Source organism: Balaenoptera borealis, assembly GCF_965194805.1.
Source record: "Balaenoptera borealis genome assembly, chromosome: 2".
Taxonomy (NCBI): Eukaryota; Metazoa; Chordata; class Mammalia; order Artiodactyla; family Balaenopteridae; genus Balaenoptera; species Balaenoptera borealis.
Window position 1 is genome coordinate 33192570 of NC_138867.1, and position 19949 is coordinate 33212518.

The window sequence follows — 19949 nt, forward strand, 5'->3', positions numbered from 1 at the left end:
CAAGAAAGCACAGCTACTCTGAGTGACATGGAATAAGGGATTCACTATAGAGGGTAGAAGCTTCCCCAGCACTGTAACTCCTAAGCACTAGAGGCGCTAGAGGGAGCATGTATGGCCTGAGGATGTTGACCACCAAAGAGACCTATAGGTCCAGCTGGAGGATTTAGCAGGAGTAGATACCAGGAGCAGAGAGTAGGGTCAGCGCCAAGAAAAGAAGCCATTTAATGGGACACCAGAGTGAAGCCAGAGGTACACCAGGATCCCAAAGAAGGCCAGGTGTTTGCAGCCTTACCCAGCCCATGATTGTGAAATCAAGGATGAGTACGAGAGACGTCCAGTCTTTGGCACGCCCTCAGCTTGTCTCTAGTTACGCAGTTATCAGGCCACCCTCTTCCTAATACTCTGGCTTCTGAAGCCATCATTTACCAACAGATAGAATTATGATCTTATTTTTATTTTGTAATTTGCAAATTTTCTTTATCAAAGATGCATTTAGAATTTGGCTTGACTATGTGCTCTCCCATTGGTCTGTCACTGCTCTAATCTACATCACATATACATGGGTGTCAGGAAAAGAAGTAGCTGGGTTTGAGTTTTGTGCTGTGAAATGAGTGGTTGGAGATTTGGTAGTCAGAATCATATTCTCCACTCCCTCTTTTTCTTTATTTACTATGCTACCTGGTTTGTGAATATTTTCTCCAGTTGCAAGCAATTTACACAAATTGTAAACTATGTAACTGCTGTAATCTCTGTAACTGTGACTAGAGACTGAAAAATGACCAGTTGTCATTAGGTTTGAAAACTTGTAGAAAGGGTCCTCTTGCTGGTGGCCTCATGCCTGACACTTCTCAGATGGTGGACAAGTTATTGTAATTATTTGCACCTCAGCTTTCTCATCTGTAAAATGAGCAGGTCGCCTTACGTTTCATGCTGTGTTCCTTGAAGCCCTAGGTGTTGCTAGAGGACTTGTTGGGAATTTGGGGTTGTGAAGGGCATGGGGTCCAGGCTCCCCACATCTCTAACTCAACTAGCAAAGAGCCACTTATGTCTACTTTATATATTTGGTTCCTGTGATAGATTGGATTACTGGTCAGCAAATAAGTCACTCCCTTTCTCTCTCCCTTGGAGCAGACCACATTCTCCTGTCCTACTGGTTTGGGGCTTGGCCATGTGACTTACTTTGACTTACTTTTGAATTATTTATGGAATGTGAGAGGATGTGATGTTAGCAGAGACTTTAAACATGTACTTGCCTGGTTTGGCTTGCCTCTCGTGCTCTTCTGTGTACTATGAGAATGTGCCCACAGGTAGCCACTGGGCAAAGAAAATGAGAGATGTGTGGAGCAGACCTAAACCCAACCCACAGCCTGAAGCAGAACTTCCCCAGCCAAGTCCCATCCAGACCAGCTTACCATCAACCTGCAGATCTGTAGGCAGAGAATAAATGTTGTTAAAAGCATTCTATTTGGGGGTGGTTTGTTACATAGCATCATTGCAGCCATAGCTAATACAGCTTATAAATATGTTTTAGTCAATAATCAGATCCATTGGTTTAAAACAGGTTTGAAAAGCACTGGCTTTGCTGATTCTCCAGCGCCTCCATTCAGTTCTAACATCTTATGGTTCTTTCTCTGTGTGTATATAGGAGAGAGAGGGAGAATGAAAGGGTTTTGGAAATGAGAAAAATCTTGTGGAAAAAAAGAAAAGAGAAACTGTTTTTCTTTTTGAGGGATGAGGAGGTTGTTAGGGAGCAGAGGTAGCTACATCCACAGTTTAAGTATGTTTTATTTCTTCTTTGAATCCTCCAGTAAACAGATTTCTCCCCTGGCATTATTTCACACTGTTACATTATTTCGTCCTTTTTTGTGTTCCATTTGTACAATCTCTGAAGTCCCAGGAGGAAGGTGAAAGAATAACATTGCACATAGCCCTGGGTTGTGTTGTGTTTATTTCAGTTCAGGATGGGCCATTCGCTTGGGCTTTACCTTGTACTGACCTTCTTGATTCCAGACAAGATGGCAGAGCTTTGCTAACAGATTCAAAATCATACTCTTAAGGAACAGAAACAATTTACTTCCCCAGCCAAAGACGTTTTCCATTCTCATTATTTGTGTTCGTGGTCACAAATGAGGTTCCAGGGAGATAATTTTGAGGAATTCGTAGACTACTTTACTGCTGAAGTGCATGCATAGATACCCTGGGGTCTTAAACAGTTGGCATCCCACCCCAAACTCTGGATAGATTTAACAGCAGTTTGGAGGGAGGAGGAAGGTTTTAGACTATTTTCAGGCTCATTTTTGCTCCAGCCCTTTGCACCATGGTTTCATTTTACTCCTAAAGTTTTGAGAACATCTCAAATGTACATGTAAAACCATTGTCCAAAGCCAAGAAAAAGCGATATTTGTATGCCCTCTGTTCTAACGAATAATTAAAGGGTTACTATATCATGTTTGAAGGTAGGTTGCACAACATTTTGGATCAGATCATGGAAGGATGGTTCTATTTCCCAGAAAGAGTCTTTGTGGGGTTTGGGACCCCAGCACGAGGCAGGGTAGGCTGGGTTTGAGGCCATCTCTGCCATCAGCCTGTGCTCAGGTTGTGTCTTACACTGATGGCCATCTGAATCTGGGTATCAAGTGATTCGCTTGCTTGTTTATACTTTGAGGACAACAGAAACTGCTTAATATTTAATGCCAGAAATTGGCACTGCCTGTGCATAAGGAATTCTGCGGTCGTGCTCTGGAGGACCTGAGTCTATGACCCACAGTGCCATGTAGGACTTGAGGAGACAATTTATTTTAGGTTGACTAATGAGTGTCTAGCAAAAAAATGTGCCAATAATTGTATTTATTGAGTGCCAGGAGATTTAAAAATAAAAGCCCTTTTCTGGTAACCTCTAAAAAGAATAAAAGAATATATACCTACCCAACTAATAGAAAGGGAAGATGGAATTAAAAAAGATAAAATCAATTTAGATAAAGGCAAGCAAATAGTTAGGTGGGTTATTTAAATCCAAATGAGTCAATTACTACATTAAATGTTAATGAACTAAATATTATAACTGAAAGGTAAAAGTTGTCAGACTGAATAAGAAAACAAAACCCAAGTATATGCCCCTTACAAGTGACATACTTCAAAATAAGGTGTCTATAAAGGGCCACAGCTTTTTCTGAAAGCAGCATGGTGGTATGTACCAAGAGTCATAAGCTTGTTCACACCTTTCATCTTTTAAGTCCTTGTAATAGTTAAGACCTCAGAGTCTAGAGTGGGATAGACCTTAGTTCAAATCCCATCTCTGCCCTGTACAAGCTGTGTGATCTTGGGCAAATGATAATCTTTGCATCTCCCATCTGTAAAAGGAAGGTAGTTAGTACTTTTCCCAAAGGGATATTTTGAGGAGTCAGTGATATTTGGGGTAAAAAGTGCTTAGCCCAGAGCCTGGCATGTGGTAACTGCTCAATAAATATTAGCTGTTATAATCACCGCTACTGCTGTTTTTATTGTCAGGGAAATAATTATATCAGGGATATAATTAAGCTAAAGGAAAGTGTTGTACGCATAAAGATATTTATAGCATCATGTCTATAAAAATAAGAAATTAGATGGGGATTCCCTGGCGGTCCAGTGGTGAGCATTCTGTGCTTTCTTTGCCGTGGACCTGGGTTCAATCCCTGATCAAGGAACTAAGATCTTGCAAGCTGTGCAGCGTGGCCAAAAAAAAAAAAAAAAAATTAGAAACAATCTGAAAGTCTCATTCACTTATTCAATCATTCAATTCAACAAACATTTATTGAGATCCTGTTATGTGCCAAGCATCGTTTCCCACTGTTTGGGAAAGATCCCTGTTTTTGTGATGGGGAACATATAGCTAACCTGTGGGACAATAAGTCAATGGAATGTGCTGCAGCTATTAAAACAATAGCAATGAAGACATGGAAAGTTGTTTGTAGTATCAGTAAAATCAAAAAGTAGAAGAGGAAAACATGGATACCTTAAAATATGTGTGGGTGGAGCATTTGAAAATGAAAATGGTTGAAAGAGTGATGGGATCATGTGTTTTGTTTTGCAATAATATATGAAATGTTTTTACAGTATTATGAAAAAATATATGTAAGTAATTGAGAAGAGCGAATTGGCACAAGAAAAGCCTCTTATGGTTTAGGAATCAAAGTGAGGCCTGTAGGCAGAAGAGGAAATTGCCTAGATATCAGGGAAGGAAATTTTGCTATTTCAAAACAGGAATGACTGTTGCAGCTTCTCTGTGCGCTGGGATCAGTGGGTTTCATGCCAGGGGAAGGTGTTTTTTTTGTTAAGGAAACCTTATTAAGCAGATGAGAAAAAGAGGCCCCGAAGCCACTAGGAAGGGAATGTTCAGACTTAAGCATGTCTATATAATAAAGTAACAGAAATTTTCCATTTTCGCTTGGCAGTTTGTGGGTAGAGGGAGACAGAGGGATTTAGAGCCTGGAAAACTAGGAGAAGATGAGCAAGAAAAGATCCAGCTAGAGAGGGAGAGAGGGGTGGGAACAGAATAGCAATTTTAACAACACTGATGACCAATATTCAATTTTAAGCTATTTTCTGTTATGTTTTTCCCAAACTTCAGTCAAAATATGATTATGCACAAAAGTGATTCTCCATTAATTTGGGGAATGAATCGGAGGAGGGGGTAGCGTCCGAGGGGAGGGGAACACACACAGGTGCACAGAGAAAACCATAAACGCAGGACGCAAGATGGTAAACACGGACCAAGAAGTCCCTGGAAGGGAAGATCTGTGTGAGGTGGCCAGGAGGCCATGAGTACCCCTGCCATGCCCCCGCTTAGGAGTCTGGAGGAAAGCACTCTACTCCCATGGGATGGGGGCTCAGGCCATTTGTTTGGATATTAAAAGAAGGCTGGTGCCATAGGATGGACATTGAGAGTTCACATACACAGCTGATCTGAGGGGGGTCCTGGCCAGAGGTTACCTTTTTCATGTTGACCCTTCTTGGAGCCTTGAACTACTTCATCGCCATCATTAGCAATACAATCTTTTGCAAATGGACACCACTCAACCTAGAAATCCTGCTGTTTTAGGTGTGGCAAGGTCTGGGAGAAGTCCTGACTTTCCATGAAGGCCTTAGGGAGAATGGGTTTGGCAGATCACTTAGCCATTTAGGCAGGAGGTTGGGCAGGTTTTGATGGATGGTGGCGTGGGGAGTGAAGGAACAACAAACGGACATGAGTAAGAGTGATTCTAGGGTCCCAAGGCTGGACAGTGCAGGGTGGAGGTGGAGATGGAGGTGGTGGAAGGGACAAAAAAAGGGGAATGGGGTCTAGACCTGCTCCCAGGGGACCTTGCGACAATGGCCCTTTTAGGAATGATGCTCAAATTCAAGGCTTCTAGAATAGCAACCCTGTGTGGCCTCAGTGGACCAAGGTGGGGCTGGGTGGGAGCTGTCTGCCCCAGGTGCAGGGCATGGGGAGGGGGAGGGGGGAAGGGGAGTACAGTGTCTGTAGAGAATTCAAAAACAGTAAGAAAACAAACCGCATTTTATTATCATCATGTGTCAACAGTTCCAGACACTGTGGTGATAAATACCCCTCCCTCCTGGGACAGCTGGTTCGGGCCATCCCTGCTCCCTGGTCCACTGCCTCTGCTGTGGGATGGGGAGCAGCCGAAGAGGGGAATCCAGAAGGGACACGTGCAGGAGAGAAGCCCAGATTCCTCCACCTGGTAAATGAGAGACTTCTCAGGACTGAACTTGAAAAACATGAGCCTGGCCAAGGGCGGGACAAGAAAATCCTCAGAAGGCGGCAGCTGAGCAGAGGTTAAGCAAACTTCGGTGCCAAGCCGGTGGCAGCTTGGTATACAGGTGGCTCACATCCTCTGCCAGCGCTCAAGATTCGTATCTTTTCAGAGAAAACAAAAGATGTAATCTCAGCTGCGATGGCAGGCTAGTGCCTCTTCGGTGAAAGATCACAGCCCCAGCAAGATTTGGGGAGACTATTCTAAGAAAAGCTGGAAAAGGAGCACTTGGTCATCCTATAGACCCTGGGGCACGCCTCAGGGCTGGGAGGAAGCCTAGATCCCTTCTTAATCCAACTGTGTATAAGGACGGAGGCCAATGAAGCCTAGACGGGCAGTTACCAGAGTGTGGTCCTCCAGCCAGCAGCCTCGGTGTCACCTGGGCACTTGTTAGCAAAGCAGATTCTCAGACCCCACCTCACACCTACCGAGTCAGAAACTCTGGGGCTGGGGCCAGCAATCTCCATTTTCATAAGCCCTCCTAGTGAATCTGATGCCTGCTAAAGTTTGAGAGCCACAGATTCAGAGTGGACTCTGGGGTTTGTTTTCCCCTGAGAGGTGGTGACAGTTAACCTCCCCCTCCTCGTCCTCAATCCGGGCACCTGGGACTTGTGGGGCTTCGAGGTGAATGATAGGACAGGGTTAGGGAAGAAGACACAGGTGGGTTTTTGTTTGTTTGTTTGTTTTTTGTTTTTATTCGTGAACAGCGTTAGTTAGCTACTGGATCTGTGGACAGTATTGTGAAAGATTCCAAAGACACCTCAATAATTCCATTCCAGTGTCTCATTCTTCTTATGTTTGGAAAATTTTAATCCAATGGTCTTACCCAGTCCTTAGTGTTTGGGCAAGTTCTTCCAATTGTCTAAACGAAATCCCTTCTACTGTACATGCAAATCTTGAGGGAATGCGACCCTAGAAATGACAGCTTTCATCACAAGGTTTTTGATCCTAATATTCAAAGCTGGGCCCAGGCAGCCCTGTGTGTAGTGGACACTCCTGGTCACCTGGTGAGGCCCTGGGGCATGAATAGTGGCCAGGATCATCACATCGTGTTGGGAGGCTGTGTAATGACGTAGAGAGCACATCAGTTTTGAGAGTCAGATAGGGTTAACACTGGGCTCTCCTGTTTATAAGCTAGATGACCTTGGGCAAGTTCTTAGTCTGTCCCGAGGCTCAGTTTGCTCATCTCAAAATTGGGGCAAAATCTTGGGGGTAAGGGTGTGATGTGTTTGTTCATTATGACTGGAAGGTGCCAGAGGAGATGCTAGAGAAGAGTGCAGGGGGCACTGCATCCCTCCGTTTACAAAACCACTTGCCAGGCTTATTCTGTACTTTGAACATTTTGAATTTTACCCTGAGGGCCTTTACATGTAGAGCCATCCCAATGCTCACAGGGTGGAGAGATACTTCATGTGTTGATTTAAGCATGTGAGATGCTGGGGTGAGACAGCATCATGTCTCTGAGGCTTTCTCAGAGTCTTCCAGGGCAATATCTCAGCTTTTGCAAACTTCTCACCACAAATGGCATTGCCCCTACTGAAGGCTGAGAGACTCTGGTGGGTGAATGCAGCCCACGCTCTGTGCTGATGCGGAGTCACGGTCAGGATGGCTGTGTCTAAGAGTGAGCGGTCAGACAGGAGGCAGATGTGAGTCATCTAAGGTCACTGGGTTTAAAGGCAACTGGGAGAGGCTGGTTTGTTGGCCATGGTGGGCACTTATTCCTGCATCAGATCCCACGGACTGCCTTCCATGTGTCAGGCGCTGGTTAATAAGACAGGAGAGGTCCCATCCTCAACTTGTTCACAATCCAAGGTGGCCCCGGGCAAGAGCTGTCAAAATGTCTGCACTCCGTGTGTGAAAATGACCTGAGGAGAGTTTTTTGGGCTTATGGGGTATGCCCACTCCCCAAAGATGTCTGCGTCCTAATCTCTGGAACCTGTTATATTACTTTTCGTGGCAAAAGGGACTTTGCAGAAGTTATTAAGTTAAGGACCTTGAGATGGGGAGATCATACTGAGTTTTCTGTGAGGACCCAATTGAATCACAAAGGTCCTTCAAAGTGGAAGAGGGAGACAGAAGAGATTCAGAAGGTGGTGTTTCTGTGGAAGAAGAGGGATGCCATGTGACAAGGATTCAGCCTGCTGTGGCTGATGCTGAAGGTGAGCTGAGGAATGGGGCCAACAGCCAAGGAATGCAGGCAGCTTCCAGAAGCTGCAAAAGGCAAGGAAACAGATTCTCTGCTAGAGCCTCCACGAAGGAATGCAACCCTGCTGACACCTTGATTTTAGCCCAGTGAGACCCATGTCCACTTCTCACCTACAGACATGTAAGATAATAAATCTGTGCTGTTTTAAGTCACTAGATTTGTGGTAATTTGTTAGAGAAACCATAGGAAACATAAATGAAGCTCTCTGCACCAGTAGTTAGGCTAAGGCTACCTGTTTGTCCCCAACTCTAAGAAGGGGCCCACAGTCTCTGTATGTGAGGTCTTGTGAGGTCTTGTGTTGGGTTGTGGGGCTGACTGGCTGCCTTGAATCTCTGGAGGTCCCGGGTTGCGTGTGGTGGGAAGTCCAGATCCAGAGGGCAGCAATGCTCATAGCCACTTTTGAGGGTGCTCTCGGGGTGCCACAGGAACCACCATGTGGCAGGTGGCATGGAGAGATGCAGCCCCAGTGGAATTTTCCAGGTCTGTCCCAGAACAAGTCAGGCAGGAGAGGCTCAGTCTTGACCTAAACACTGCATCTTTCTTGGGTCTTAGACATCCTTTTGCTGTCATGGAGAGAGCCCAGGACTTAGGCTTGGTTCTATCCCAGCCAGATCGCTTACGTGTTGGTGCAACCTTGGACAAATTACTTTCCTTCTCCTAACCCTAGTTTTCTCACTTATAAATGTGCACTTTGCCATGTCGTTACGAGGAAGGCTGTTGCAACATATAAATAAGACAATACATAAAGCACCTGGTACATCATGGAAGGGCGAACTTTTCCGAAGAAGGACAACTGTGGGGTTCTGTCCAGCTTGGTGACTGGGGGTAGAACCAAGTGTGAATACCTTCCCGCTGGCTCATGTGGGAGCCACGGTTTGTCAGAGATTTGGAGCTGCTGGGAGTGCCTCCAAGCAGGCAGTCCACTCCCTAGCCCCTTTGAGATAAGATATGCAGCTGGTCTCTTCCTCCAGGTTTTAGGGAAGGAACGTGTGACGGGAAATTGCACAGCCCAGGGCATTGCTGGGTCTGGCTTCTTTGGGCCTCAGTGCTAGCACGAGCGGGGAAGGAGATCAGAACAGCTTGATGAGCCTTGGAAAGCACAGCCATCGCCCTGGCCAATGAGTCTTCAGGAGAACAGGCATCTTTTGGCCTCCTTCTAAGCCCCTGGAGTGACACTGCCAGGCCTCTCCATGTCGGGTCTATTTTCCTGATATTAGCATCCTTCCATAGCCGACGTGCTTCTACGGGGCCAGACAGAACACCTGATGTCCATCCCTGACTCTAGGCAGCTCTTTGGTACCCGACACCCTAGAGTTAAGCGAGAGCTGCTTGGGAAGGCAGCACTGGAAAGGCAGAGTCGCCAAGCAAACCTCTTTCTGGGACTTCCAACTACTGTCTCTCCCACCCACCACCCAGCCCGCGGCGTCAGAGCCCCTCAGGCTGGACCCTCACTCACGTGCTCCTGGGTAAGTGAGAGTTCACAGTAGACAACCCAGAGGACTGTGCTCCAGAACTTTCTGACTCCCTAAATTTGAGAATAACGTGACAATAAGAGAATGTTCGTACAACTTCTTGATTTCCTCTTAATTCTCATTTCCCTTGAGAGGCCAGTGTTTCTGTGCTTGCCCTTGCTCATTAACTGCAGGTAACTGCCTTTCCAACTTTCCCTGAGGTTTGATCCCTCACTTGATAGCAATTGTTCACAGAGAAACAAGTTTTTAAAAATCACCTACCAGAATCACGTCGTACGTGTCATCTGTGAGTAATGGAGCCGAGTCCAGTGTGGGCCTGGTCAGCTGGCCGGGCTCCTTTCACCAGTTCCTCAGACACGCCAGCCTCACATTGGTACCGCAACCAAGTTATAGGTCACTACATGCCCTAGGGCTTTGGAGTTGCTTCATACTGGGGGTTTGAAATGAAATGAAACTGGTACTCTGCAGTGCCCACATCCCATCCTTCCTCTCTATCCCTTTTAACCACTTCTGTCCTTATTACCTAGGGGCTGGGTGGTAGGAAAGTAATCTGATTGCCCTAATGCAAGCTAATCTACCTCAGATGTTTGCTCATTTATCCAAGTGAATTTTGATTTAGTAAAGGATCAAATGTGGATGAGATTTTTTTTAGAATTGTTATTTGGGGGATTATTTTTACTCTATATTTGTGTACTTTGTATACTCTTTGGTCTATGATTTTTTTAAAAGAAAAACTGCAATGGCCATTAGGAAAAGAATACCCACTGTACATTAGGAGTAAGAAAAATGAAAGAAAATTATTTGAATGTAAACTTTAAGCATTCAGAAGATTTTTATTAATAAGTGAACATGTATTATTAATAGTAAAAACAATCGTTAACACTTATTATGAATAATAAATAATAATTATTAATTTCTAAGAAGATGGAATGTAAGTTTTTTGTACCAAGCATAGTCCTAGGCACTGGAGCATACTATGATGATATCAAGTCTTCCTCTTTAACTCTCTAGGTCTTTCTACCTTCCTCACTATTCATACAAATATATCATTCAGCTCAATGATGCTTATGTGGAGCCTTGAACAGGTGTCAGATTAATTCTTCTGTAAATCAGTGGTTCTAAACTGGGGCAATTTTGGTCCTTAGGGGACATTTGACAGTGTCTGGAGAACCAAACTAGATGCTACTGGCATCTAGTGGGTAGAGGCTAGGGATACTGCAAGACGTTTTATAATGCACAGGACAGCCCCAGACCCCTACCCAACAATGAATTATCTGGGCCAAAATGTCAGTAGTGCTGAGGTTGAGAACCCTTGCTCTAAATCGTGAGTTCTTCACTGCTGGGAGCTAATGTATAATGAGAAATGCTACTGGTATGAGTGCACTGAGTTTGGCCCCAGAGGTAAGAACATTTGAGATTCTGTACTCTGGCTTGTAACTACAATATCAAACCCTGTAATACTGCCCTGTCTTTGTAGATGGTACTCATGGTTATTTGCTGAAAAAAATCTATCTTGAGTCTTCCCGACCTGCTGTGTGACCTTGGGTAGATCACTTAAACTCTCTGGTCCTTAATTTCCTCATATAAAATGCAAAGTTTGGAATATATGATCTCTAAGGTACTTTTCAGTTTTCACATACTATGCCCGTAACAGTGAATGAAGCATGCAAAAGCTGCCCTTCCTGTCCTCTAGGTGCTTATACTCCAAGCTCCCTGGTCTGCCATTCCTTCAAATCAGGGTGACCTTCCCTCTTGCTCCTCCTATTACTTGATCAATTTCTGAGCCAATTTTTATAAAAATGATGTAATCTTAAGCCCCCGGGGTTTCAAATAGCTCTTGGTAATTTAGAACTCAATAAATATTTCATAGTTAAACCCAAAATAGCAACCTGGCTCCTCCCTCGTATTAAACAGATTGAAAAATTCTCCTCAGTGAAGTGGTGGGAAAAGAATAGTTCAGCAATTGAAGACATATGTGGATATGGCGGTTTTATCCTCTGGCTATATCAAAGAGACATATTCCTAAAGCGTCTTCAAGGATGACCTGCCAATATCAGCACTTTGGTCCAGATAAATGGAGTCAGAGGTAAAGCACATGTATATGTTTGCATTTTGGGAAGGAGAGGGTGTGGCTTCCCAGTCTTTGTTATGACTGTGTCTAAATAAGCATGTTAATAAATCAGAACTCAGTAATAAGCCCTGTCTACATAAGTTTAATAATCCTCTCTGACTTGAAGCCAAGTATCAGGACTGGAAACAGTTGATTGAAACTGGTCCCTTCTGTGAAAGATAAAATGGGTGAAATAGAAATATCCTTCTGAGAAGTTAAAAGACTTCTCATTTACAACTAGCCACTGGAGACATTAATAAAGACAGAACTCCAAAAGCCAAACAATTACTAACCTTGTCCATAGAAATTTGTTCTTCTATTATGGATTTGCTAATAGTTGGTTAGTCCTGGCCCTTAATAGTGATCAGAGGTGGACAGAGAAGTAATGAGCCATGAACTAGGAGAAGAGAATTTGGAAAGTACGGGCTGGGCCTGCTCCCATTGGCCATTGACCATTCAGAAGCCCATTCTCCTGCCCATCAGATTATTCTGGGAAGCCTTCCCCAAATCCAGCCCATTGTGTAGAACTCTAAGGCAAAGCTGGCACTTGGAAACCCCAGTTTTATGAATGTCTCAGTTACAGATTTCTGGTCTTAATTATGGGGTTGGAGAAGTGATGTGTGTTTTCTAAGATTAGCTTTTATACCAGCTACTGTAACTGGCTAGGCTCTAGTCTTGCAGAAGCAGCCTGGCAGCTGGAGAGAAATGACTTTACGTGATGAGGCAAAGAGTCATCGGCGTGTTTGGGAAAAGCCTTTTACAGAAACTCTTTTTGGTTTATGTGCGCTAGCTGGGGATTTTGACTTGGAAAGGAAAAAAGGTAAGCAAATGATAGTAGTGGGTCAGTTATATTTTTAAAAGTTTGGAAGTTAATGATTTTATGACCAATCTGAGAACTGTTACAGCATAGGATCCATTACTACCAGATGTTTTCCTCATCCAGCGTATGTTATTGAGCACCTATAACTGTTCCTGGGCTGTGCGAAGGGGTTGCAGTGGTGAAACACCCAACGTAGTCCCTGCCCCCATGGGTCTTGCAGTCTCGTCTTTGCCCAGTTGTTTTCACTTAAATTTTCACTATACAGTTTTCAGTATAGTGCTTGTACCATTTATCGATTGCCACAATAATATGTGTAACAAACCATCCTGAAACTCAGTGACTGAAAACAATTGGTTATTTATTAAGTCTGTCAGTTAGCAAGATGGCAGTTTAGGCTGGGTTTGTTTGGGCAGTTCTTCTGGTCTTGGGCTGTCTAGTATGATGGTCTCAAGGGTTGGCTGATCTAGGATGGACTCAGCTGGGAGGTTCTTCTGGTCTCAGCTGAGTTCACTCACTTACAAGTCTGGCAGTTGATTGGCTGGGGCCTTTGGGGTCATTGGGCCATGTGTTTCTCATCCTCCAATGGGCTAGCCCTGGCACTTTCTCCAAGCAATTGCAGACGAACACAACCAAAAGGAGAAACATTGAGTGCTTCTTTTTAAGCTTTGGCTTGTATCAGGTCTGCCCAATGTTCCAAGCAAGTCACAAACTGAGAATGAAGGAGTGGGGAAATATGTGCCCCCTTTTGGTCGGTAGAGCAGTCAAGTCACATTGCAAAGGCCGAGGATGCAGAAAGGGGTGAAGCATTGCAGCCACAGTGGGATGAGTCTCTCCCTGTGCTTGTTGATGATATGGTCAGCGTTGTCTTTTAATTAGTAGAAAAGGCAAGTATATGTATCTATGTTTATTTAAATACGTTTTTGCTTCAGTTTAAGATGAAACACTACTATCTTCAGTAGGAAAAAATAATTAGTTAAAAATACTTTTTAATGAAAAAAAAGTACATGGAAGAAAAAAAAAAAGGTGGCTTTAGGAAGTTTGGGATAGTGAGTGGACTTACTGGCTGTGAAAGATAATTTGTTCTGGAGTAGGATGGGGAGAGGGAGGTAAAGGTCGAAAGTTAGGAGGGAAATAGATTGTGAAGGACCTTAACCTTCAAGCGGAGGAATCTGGACCTTTCCTTTTAATGTGAGTAATAGACACATGTTAATATTAAAACAGGGGGTGGAAGTTGAAAGGGACATTGGAGTGAAATAACGTGAAAGTGTAGACTTGTCTAACTGCTTGTTTTCTGCTTTTATTGAAACGCTAATGTCGGTGGGTGGATGGAAACGCTGTAGTGTGGGGTCTGGCTGATTCTAGAGAGTTTACATGAAACAATACCCCAGCCACTCACTTGGTGAGTCTAATGGCTTTGCTCTTTTTTGTAACTTCTTGCACACTTAAATATTGTACAGCTGCTATGTAAACGTGTGTGTTTTTTTAGAAGGGGGACCAGGTAAGTGTAGATAAGATGAACTGATGATCATCTCCTCCAAATGCAGGAAAAACACTTTTAAATAAGTAAAAAATAAATTTTACCGCTAGCACAGGAAGATAGATCAATCTCTATCTCTCTATCTCTAAACTTATACCTAGTAAATGACGCTATGCCTGAATGTTCATTAGTATGTTTATATTTCGTACAAGTTACTTTTCAGGGTTGAGGTTCACGCTCAGCCAAACCTTTCTGGAGTTGACACTTGTAATTGAGACAAAACGTGTTTCTTGTTCCTTTATTCCCCCCAAACTGAAGCAACAAAATCCATTGCAGTCAAGCTGCGGTTCTCAACCTGGGCTGCACATTAGAATCATCCAGGGAGCTTAAAAAAAAAAAAAAATTCCAGTGTCTATAGAGCCTCTGAGTTTAGGGCCCAGGCATCAGGATTTTAAAGAGCTCCCAGGTGATTCTAGCGTACCAGCAAGATTAAGAACCACTGCAGTGGGTGAATAAACAGAATCTTGGTGGCGTGGGCTTTTCTCTGCTGGGCTTTCAGCTTTCACAGTATGTTTTCTGCCAGTGCCTCTGCGCTAATCACCCCATCCCTGATTGCTAATCCTCCCTGTAGCTGTGGTTTTCCCGGGAAGCCGCTACACAGAAAAGCAAATTCTCTGCAACCGTGCTTTGCAATATCCTCCCTTGGTTTCTGCTGCCCACCTGCCGGCTTGCCTGTTGGTGTCCGCTCACTCGTTAGCCACATGTGAAGCGGTGGTGCAGAGCAATGCCAGGGGCTCTGGGAAGGCTGGCACACTGGGTGCTGTGACTTGGTACCCACGAGGCTGCACTCAGTCCCTTTCAGTCGGGCTTGCAGTGAAGGCCACCCTCCTTGGGTCTCGTGAGGACTCAGCAGGATAACGCATGTGTAATGGCGGATTGAATGGGCTGGACTCACTCGTTATTCCTGCTCGCTATTGCTTTTCTGTTCGGCTTTTCCTTCCCTGTCCCTGGAAGATTCCGTAGGTGTTTGGTCACTTTCAGGTATTTTAGTCTTGCTTTCTGGTATTAAAATATGATCCAAATCAAAATTTCAAGTTTTCTTCCAATTCAGAACTTCGAGGTCTGATCCAGCCTTGGGAACTTGCAGTAGGGAAGGGTAGAGTGTCCTTTGTTCTATGATTTCTCTTTCTTGCTGTTTCTTTCCTCTTCTGCCACTTATGGTGCTGCTGCTGGTTCTTTGTGGTTTTAATCTGATATTGATGCAGTTGAATTCTGGGGCTGATGCCCTCTGGGTGTCAATACTCAAATACTGGTGCGCTCTCTCTCTCTCTCTCAGTGCTTTTGTAGATCTTAAGAGATATCCTTTCCCTAAAGGGGTGTCAGGCACTGCCCCCTGTCTCATTCCCTGACTTAGGGCTCACCCTCCTATTGACCACCTATGGTTCCCCTCTCCCTCCTTCCGATCTCCTCCTACCTCTGAGCTTCTGGTTATGGGATCACTTTACCTTTGGGGTTGCATCCTTTCAAGGTGGCTCAAGAATACCTGTCCTCCATGATGCTAACTGATCCTGGGAGATATTTTGTATTCTTTGCCCACCCAACTCTGGAAGGACAGGCTGCACTCAAACTCTTTCATGTCCTGCTCTGGTTGTAGTGTTCAATGGCTCTGTGTCTGCAGCTTCTTGAGCATCACGCTGGGGGACAAGGGTTAATCTCTCTTTCAGGCAGTTTTATCCACCCTCTCTAAGGTTTGGTGGCAGTGGAGAATGTCTCTCCCTGCCTCTCAACTGAAATGAATGGGTTTCTCTAAGTATAAAGTCACAACTCTATTCCAAGAAGTCCGTGCTCCCCAGTCTTCCTTTGATTATTTTTATTTCCTCTTATGCACTGGCTGAAGGTAAATGGGTCACAGAATTAGCCTTTCCTCCTCTTTTTATATCTTGAAACAATCTCAAACTTTCAAAAACAATTGGAAAGATAGTAAGTACAAAGAACGTTTTTTTCCTCTGAACCTTTTAAGAATAGATTTCCAACTTGTATCCTATCACCCTGGAATATTTTAGAGGATGGTTTCTACAAAAGACATTTTCCTGTGTAACCACAATTCAAGCATCAAAATAGGGAAATGAATACTGATACCTTGCTATCATCTAATCCTCACACCCTCTTCAAGTTTTGCCAATTGTCCTGATGATAATGTCCTCAGAGCAAAAGGGTGCAGTTCAGAATCACAGGCTGCATTTGCTTGTCATGTCTCTCAGGCCTCCTTCAGTCTGGAGGCCTGAGAGACATGACAAGACCTACCTTGATTTTTATCACCTTGACACTTTGAAGTTCACAGGCCAATATTTTGTAGCACATCCCTCAATTTAGATGTTCGATGTTTCCCTGTGATTATATTCAGATTAGGCGTTTTTCGGCAGAAACACCACAGCAGTTGGGTTATGTGCTTCTCATTGCATCTTACCAAGTGGCACAGATGCCTCTTTATGTTATTACTGGTGTTGTTACCTTTGATTACTTGATTAAGTTAACGTCTTCTAGGCTTTCCCACTGAAAAGGTACTCTTTTTCCCTGTGTAATTAATACGTATTTTGTGGGGAGGTGTTTTGAAACTGTATAAACATCTCATTCCTAATCAAACATTCAATAGATTCATCTATTTATTTACATTTGTACAGACTCATAGTTTCTCATTATATTGAACACATTTTAATTCTTCTTCTTATTTATTTTGATGCTCAAATTGTCCCTGTTTTGGCCAGTGGAATCACGTTCAAGCTGACTTCTATATTCCTTTCACATAAACCCTGTCGTTCTTTGAGTGCTTTCTGGCACAGTAAGATGCTCTAGGCTTGTTTGTACTTTCTGCCCCCCGGTCCTGGAATCAGCCATTTCCCTAAGGAGCCCTGGTCTCTTTTAGTAGAAAATTGTATTTAGAAGCCAAGATCTGAGGGCTAGGTGTGCTCATTGTTATTGGGGTATTTCTGCTCCCAGGCCCTCTCTATGGCCAGAGCTAGAGTCTACATATACACATTTCTCTCTCTATTGAAAACCGTAAATTCACACAGATGTCTCCAGTAGGAATCCAACCCCAGGGTTCATTCTAGCTTTCCCCCTCTCTGTATTTGTAACTGTCTTTTCTGACAATGAGAAACCTTGCTTTCATTAGTAATTCATTTATTGATTTGATCAATGCCCTTGTATATCTCCCATGTCTGCTGCCATCCCCTCCCCGATGGGGCCACCCTCTTCACTCTGTTTCAACGCTGATACCCTACTGTGGGCCAGTGTGGCTTCCTCCGTCTCTGCTGTAGAACCTTGCTCTGCCCCAACGAATGGCCGTAGGACTGAATTATTCAGAAAGGGAGTGGAAGTTCAAGGGGCATTGAACCAGTTTTGAGTCACCAGTTAGCAAGTCACATAGATATTCCTGCACAGGGTTCCTAACCTCTCTGGTAGACCCCAGAGGGTCCATGTAGAGAATTCAGGGGGTCTGTGAAATTGGATGGAAAAGTTTTAACTTTGATGGGGAATAATTACATCTTTATTTTTTAACTTCTAACTGAATGTTACCATTTCCATCAATTATGAATGTAGGCAACACCACAGTAGTATCAGCAGTGCCTGTGACTTTGTCAACAACGGGAATCACACATATTTTCATGTCACATTGCAGGTGGTGCGGAAACTATTATTCACGCTCATTGCTACTTTCAAATTATGTTAATTATGAGACTCTCCTTTCAGTCTTATTATTTGTTGTGCTAAAATGAAGACATCTACATATTATGATATCCCAAAATTATTTTAAAAATATTTTGATAATTGTCTTTTAACATATTTAGTGTCCTTTATAATCCTATATATTTTATTTTGTGCATTAAAAATAATTATCCTGAGGAGAAGGCCACAGTCTCCACCAGATTGCCAAAGGAGTCCAAGGGAACAAAAATGGTTAGAACCTCCAGCTTAGCACTTCTTGTTTGAATATGAAAGTATTTCCCCTGATTATTTTAACATTTGGGGCCTGAACTGGATGAGAAAATGTCCCTCTAAGAAACTGTGTGGCACACCTTGAAATCATTCCCTTGGTAGGTGGAGGGTCACTTCTAAGTATTAACAGTATTAACCTCCTGGCACCTGTGGCCTGTTCTGCCTGCTGGCTGTGCGTGTTTCTGAGGCCAGAGGCCACGCTCGGGCAGGGAGATGTGGGAAGCCATTGCTGGGTAAGAGGCTGTCCGCAGGTGACCTTGGGGATGGGCTGAAGGGTTATAGATGGGCCACCAGTTGGGTCGGCCAACCCCATACTCTTCTCTCTGGGCCTCAGCTTCTTCCTCTGTAAGTCTCCAACATCCTCCTTGAGTCTCGAATGCAATTTGAAGCATATGCTTAGCCCTGGAGAGGGCCAGAGGGCACGACTGGAATGGAAGAGCCCGAGACTTTACGTCTTCTCAGGTGGCAGGTTGAGTGTGTCTCTCTGGCCCTCCACTGTATCCTTCCCCCCCACCCTCCCCCCCGAGGTACCAGAGTTGAGGAGAGGAGAAGGAAGGCCACAGAGCTGTAATGGGGTGTCTGGTGATCAGCCCTTTGGGGGTGAGTCTGCCCCTTCTTCCCTTCCTCAGGGCCCCAGAGAGACTCTTCTGCAAATGAGCTGTCCCATCTCTGATCACTCTTCCCCAGATTGGGTTTCTAGACCTTCCCAACACTCAGGTTACTGCTTGGTCTGGTTCAGGGTATCACTTTCTGTGACATCCTCTCTGTAAAGCCTCTTGGGCACTCTCTCCCCAGAGGTTCTTGACCCACATACTCAGAGAACAGTTGGCCCTCCTGGGCAGAAAAGCAACATAAAGTGAGTGGGTGAAGCAGGAGGTACAGCAGAGGACCTCTAGGGCCTCCATTTCTACTGTTTCTATTTCTATTACTGGGACTCCATGGGACTAGCAAATACATCAGACCTGATGCAGCCAAATGGGTGTTGTCCTTCCAAGTGGCCACACTGGGAGTACCATCGCTGAAAACATGAGTTGCTTTTTTCTTTTTTCCTTTCCCAGAATTGTTTTATAGAGCTGGTGTATTAACCGCAAAAGAGAACTGCTCATATTGCCTTATCTTCCCATCTTGCTTGAGCAGAGACACTATTACTTGATTTACCAGACTTCAGTCCAGGTGGCTTTTTGATTATTTCCAAAAGTCTAATTCACCCACCAGCCTTGATGATAATAAATACCTTCCACAGAGTTCTTTCTGTATTCCAGGCACCGTGCTAAGCATACTTCATGAATTTTCCCATTGACAGTCCTGTGAAGTAGTTGGCAATTATTTTTTTTTCAATTTTGCATACGGATAAACTGAGGTATAAAATAGTTAAGAAGCTTCTTGAAGTCACATAGCTATTAGAAGTAGAAAATCTGAGATTCAAACCTGGCAGTAAGACCAGAGTTAGGACCCTTAACTACTGATGAGTTTCTTATTAATTAATCCATTCAATAATATTATGTGTCAGGCACTGTTCGAGACACTGAGGATTCATCACTGAACAAGACAGACAAAAATTCCTGCCCTCTGGGAGCTTAAATTCTAGTGGAGGAGACAGAAATAAAGAATTACATACTAGGTAAGAGAATTACATGGTATAATAGACTGTAATTTTGAAAAATAAAAGCAGGGTAAGGGGGAATAGGATGGCTAGGTGGAGGTTGAAATTGTAAATGAGGTAGGCTGCATATATCATTTGAGAAAAGATTTGAAGTAGTGGAAGGAGTGAGTGAGCCATGCTATCCAGAGAAAACTATTTCAGGCAGAGGAACAGCCAGTGCAAAGGCCCTGAGGCAGGAGCATGCCTGGTATCTTTGAGAAACAACTGGGTACACCTCCAATTTTGAAGGGACTTCTAGACCGTTGTGAAGACTTCGGCTATTACCCTGAGATTACTGGGAGGAAAATTGCAGCATTTTGAGCATAGGTGTGATATGATCAGATTTCTACTTCTACAGGATCACAGTTTAGAGAATAACTGTAGAAGGACAAGGGCAGTTATCTGTTATTATAGATAGACATAACCTAACCCTGTTG